The sequence below is a fragment of the Drosophila arizonae genome, unplaced genomic scaffold (genome assembly GCF_054131065.1).
Source record: "Drosophila arizonae isolate 15081-1271.41 unplaced genomic scaffold, UAZ_ARI_1.0 ARI_Backbone_136, whole genome shotgun sequence".
Lineage (NCBI taxonomy): Eukaryota > Metazoa > Arthropoda > Insecta > Diptera > Drosophilidae > Drosophila > Drosophila arizonae.
Window position 1 is genome coordinate 15,175 of NW_028315220.1, and position 5,413 is coordinate 20,587.

Consider the following 5,413-nt stretch of genomic DNA (forward strand, 5'->3'; position numbering starts at 1 on the left):
AACGGGCAGGCGCTTGACAGTCGCTCGGTTCCGTGTGTATCCCATTGTATACCGAGTATTTTGAATTGGAATGAATTGGCGCCCTAGTCAATGTTAATGTTAAACTTAACATAACAGGGCTCAACTGGCTTACATTGATGTTAACAACCACGCAGGGCTGCCATATCTTATTAATATACCTAACATAGATGCGAATATTAAGTGTGTGTGTGTGTGAGTGTATGTGAGTGAGTAAGTGAGTAAATGTTAAAGAAATTGCGTTGTGCGAAAAATCAAAGTACAAGCTAAGTGAAAGAATTTACATTACTAAGATTAATAATAATAAAACTAAATACTAAATACTAATACTACTAATAAAAACTAATAATACCAATATAAAGAGTGAGTTTGAATTAGATTCTTACAAATAGTAGAAATATGAAAAGAAAATACAAGTGTTCTATGTTACAGGTGATTCTTGTGATGGCTGCTCGATCGGTGGAGGGGGACGAGCATCAAAGGCTGCTGCAGCCAGCCGCCGAAACACTGGCAATCTGGCATGGTGAGTAGTGGCGACATCAATCCAGGAGTGCTCTTGAGGAGTTGGGATGACTTCATCGGTGGATGCAACAGAGGCAGCAGTTGCACTAGCAATTGCACTTCTGTTGTTAATTGCAGCATCAGCATCGTTAACGACATCATCGACATCGGCATCTGGAGTCGAGGCCGATGCCAGCATAGGAGTGACTGGCACTGGAGCTGGCAGTGGCACCAGCTATGGCATCAACACTGGCACTTGGGCGGCCAGCACATGCATTGGCTGCAGCTGCATCCGCAACTGCATGGGCGTCGTCGTCATCCGTGGCGTCCGAATTGTAGTCGCCAGCATGATGGCTGGCAGAGTAGCTAGCACCAGCATATATATTAGCTGATAAACTACCGGCATCAGGACAGACATCAGCATCGACGTCGGAGGGGATACTGGCATCTGTGCAAGTGGCATGGCCAGCACTGAGACAACTGGCACTGGCGTAAGGCATCAGCTCTGGCGCGAGCAAATGCATGGAACCACTGGCGGGCACCCATAGCTTGGCCAAACATCTGTCGTATCGGCAAGTGTTTGACCATGGAGCACAGGCGCGTATTCATTTGTATTGCGGATTGCTTACATTTTGCATAGACTAACCACATTTGATTAATTCCAGTGCAAACCGAACCATACACCAACCATGCTGTGCATGATGATGATGATGATGATGCAGAATGATGTGTCAAGGGCCGATGCATGCAGCCTGTCAACGAGCTGCAAGCCCACACACACTGAATTGACGACGAGTATCGAATGTCTGCACACACAATGACAGCCTGCCGGTCATTATTTTGGACACGTAGCAGGGAGTGCAGAGCTACTATTATTAATTTGGTAGTATACCACTTCTTGATCACAACATCTATACGAGTGGAGTCAAGGCATTGATGATGATGTTTTTGCTTCCTATATTGCAGCACAGACGCCGCTGCCGCCGCCGCAGCCGCCGCCGCAGTTACAGCCGTCGCAATTACAGCATACCGGACAACATCGATAGCAACCAGGACGTGTAGCAAGGAGCAACGAGTCATCTTTGTACGTAAAATGATGTAGTTTAACCAAAAGCTGTAATCCCATCGATTGAAAGCTAATGAGCATTTGTTGTTGTACCCTCTTCTCGTCCTCCTCATCCGCATCCGCATCCGCAATTGGATACACATTCGCGACACGAGTGCGTTGGATAAAAATGAGTGGATTGTTAGGTGAGTATTATTATTGTTATTATTATTAAGTGAATGTATTAATACAATTATATTAGGTTTGTTATAGCTGCAATAGGTTGTCGATTATTATATATTTGAGGTTTCATTTGCGAATTGTTGCCTACTGCTAGCAGTGAGGCAAGTAGTTAGCGCGGGACATCATTTCGATAAGACGATCCAACTTGGTTGCAATAGCATTGTTAGTGGCTGTGTTTGCATTTGCATTTGCATTTGCATTTGCCTTGGAATGCTTACGTTCAAGCAGCATTAGGCCAATTAATTGATCCAGCTTCTTATCAATACTACTCACATTATCCCTGCCACCTGGATACTGAAGAGTCTGACAGAGTTGTTGCTGTTGCTGCTGTTGAAGTAGCTGTTGCAGCTGTAATTGCTGCATAGTTTGAGGCTGAAGCTGTAGTTGCTGTCGCTGTAGTTGTCGACTTTGAATTTGGATTTGTCGCTTTTGTTGAATTTGTTGCTGCTGTTGCTGCAGCCAGACACTTGGCTGTTTAACATTTAGGCCAAGTTTTAGGGCATCGGCATAGCTGCCAACCATAATTTTGTTCATCTTTAGTGGCTGCTTAGGCTGCTTAGGATGCTGCTGCTGTTGCTGCTGCCTCCTCTTGGCCCCCATTGGCTTTTGCCTTTGCTGCTGTTGCTGCTGCTGCTGCTGCTGCTCTTGCTGCTGCTGCTGCTGCTGCTGCTGCTGCTGCTGCTGTTGCTGCTTCTGTAGCAGTTGCTGCTGCTGTTTGGTAGCATTTGTGGTAGTGGCCTTGTTTAGGTGACGTTTAATAATAGCCGCTGTTGTAGCGTTATTAATGCGATTTGAATTTGATTTACGTGCCAGTTCGGCAACCAATTTAGTGGCTTGCTGAAAGCCCTGCTGATTCGATAGCTTCTGTTTGCAGGCCTCTTTGAATGCCTTGCAGCCGCGATAGCTAGCAGCATGTTCGCCCATACAATTGGCGCATTTTGCTGGCTGGCTATCGTCCTTCGATCGCACACAGTCGGTGGATGCATGGCTGCCGCCGCTGCATTTCACGCATACGAAAGGACGGCGACAATAATTCTTCGTATGGCCGAATCTTTGGCAACGATGGCATTGCACAGCATCGGCATTGCGCAAGATCTTCTCGATTCTCACCTTTTGGCCGCCCAAGCACACAATGTTCAGCACATTCGCGCTATTCGGCTCGGCCACTATTTCCACCTCGAACAGATCCAGAGGCTGGCGAGTGAATCGCTTCTTAATGACGCTTACGAATCGTACCGTATAGCCCAGATCCGTTAGCTGTTGCCGTATCCAGCTAGGTGGCGTCGATCGATGCAAATAGCGAATCAGGAATCGATATCCTCGATCCGATGCCAATTGATATGTGTGCGACACAATGTTCTCTTGCGAGAAATGATGCACCAGTTTGCGATATGCTGCAATATTCGCGCATTGAACACGCAAACCTTGCCCAGCCGTCGGCTTGGTGTAATAATTATCAACACCAATCGCATTATTAATGCCCTCCAGTACTGGCATTATATTTGCCACAAATGGCAAATATAGTGGAGTTGGTCGATTCTTACGCCCATTCAAATTGCCATTGGCATTTGTATTGGCATTGACGTCATCGTCGTCAACGTCATCAACGACTTTATCATCGTCATCATCAACATCGTCATCCATTTCAACATTGTTAGCATTAGCATCAATTGAAATGCAGTTAATATTGTTATAATTGTTGTTGTTGCTGTTGTTGTTGATTTGATTATTGGCGCCATCTGTTGGCCGGTGGTCATTTTCAGCAGCTAGTTTGCGTGCAGCCTCAATAGCGGCTGCCTTCTTCGATGTGGTAGGTGCATCAATATCGAATGCATCAACCAGTTTCTTTTTAAACATCATAGCAGACAGCTTTCGATTAGCTGGCGCATTACTTGTAGCCATTTTGCGGCATGTAGCCACTGCCGATGCAGACAATGGAGGTGGTGGCTGAATGCATTTGTTAGTCTCGCAACCGCTAAACAAGTGGTTCAGCATCTCGTTGACATCCGAATTGGCAAACTCATCGGATCCAGTGAATAGGTGGTTGACTATCTCATCAGTGTCAGCCGCTGTCTGTTGTGAAGCAGAAATGGCCTTTGCATTTGCCTTTGCCTTGGCCGATCTACAATTCTTATTCAATTCAGATTTAGATTTAGAATTTGATTTGGTTGGAGTATTGACTACAGCTGCAGTTGCAGTTGCTGTTGCCAAAGTTGATCGAGTAGATGGCGTTGGACTGGCAACACCACCAGACAATTGCTCGCATCTCTGGAGTACTTTCAACAGTTCATCATCGTCAATGGTGATGTTGCTATTGTTATTATTAGAGCAATCAGCTTCCGATCGCAGCTGAAAGTTGTGCTTGCAGTTGGCGTCCTTTTTCGGCGCCATTTTCTTATTAGATTTTAATGATTTGGATTTTGGGCTATTGCCCTGATTATTAGCTGGCCTCTTATTCGAATTGAATTCGAGTTTTTGCTGCCTCTGTTTGTGCAATTTCATTTGCTGCTCCTGAGCCAGCATTGCGTGCATAGCACGCGTCAGCACAGTTGCAGCATCCTCCTTAGCATGACCATTACTACTAGCACCAACCTGATTTGGCTCATTTGCATCACCTGAGCCAATTCCAGCCAGCAGATAGTCATCCAGCGAGTCAACATCGACGTCCTCATCCTCCTCTCCATCCTCCACATAGTCCTCATCCACAAATAGCTCCTCATCGCCACTAGTCTCGTCATCGTCGACGAGACTGCCCGAGAGTGCATTGTACATGATTGACCAGTAGTTTTATTCGGATCGAGGCACACACTCACGCCGCCACTAAATAATTGTTTTTGCAAATAGGAGTCTCTGTCTCGAAAATTAATCACAATTTCAATATTATTATTTACAAAGAAAAAAAACACTTGATTTCCACTTTATATTAATTACTACAATTTAATCATTTATTTATTTATTTATTTGGTTTTTGTCTAGTCAATCTAGATAGTCTAGATGGTGGCGTCTGCCGTCGGCCGCCGGGGCTCCACTGCCGCGCACGATGTCGATGTCGGATCGGATCTCAATCGCGTTTTCGCGTGCGCACTCGCTGCCGCTCTACAGACGAATCTGGGAACTGGACTGCCCAGCGCCTCCACCTCACCTCACCGTACCAATTCAGCCGACATTCCAATCCCAAATCCAGTTGGAATTGGAATTGGAACTCCCTCTATTGGGAGAGCCAGCACAGCCGGCAGATGGCTGAACGGGCAGGCGCTTGACAGTCGCTCGGTTCCGTGTGTATCCCATTGTATACCGAGTATTTTGAATTGGAATGAATTGGCGCCCTAGTCAATGTTAATGTTAAACTTAACATAACAGGGCTCAACTGGCTTACATTGATGTTAACAACCACGCAGGGCTGCCATATCTTATTAATATACCTAACATAGATGCGAATATTAAGTGTGTGTGTGTGTGTGAGTGTATGTGAGTGAGTAAGTGAGTAAATGTTAAAGAAATTGCGTTGTGCGAAAAATCAAAGTACAAGCTAAGTGAAAAGAATTTACATTACTAAGATTAATAATAATAAAACTAAATACTAAATACTAATACTACTAATAAAAA

At 45.2% G+C, this 5,413-nt stretch overlaps 1 long non-coding RNA gene across 1 annotated transcript; it reads left to right on the forward strand.

Moving 5' to 3' along the window:
* Window positions 1-706: 706 nt before the first annotated feature.
* On the forward strand, window positions 707-4,944 carry LOC149267745 (uncharacterized). Its single transcript, XR_016271469.1, has 3 exons — window positions 707-1,402; window positions 1,486-1,770; window positions 4,784-4,944. It is a non-coding gene; the product is annotated as an uncharacterized LOC149267745 (long non-coding RNA).
* Window positions 4,945-5,413: the final 469 nt, after the last annotated feature.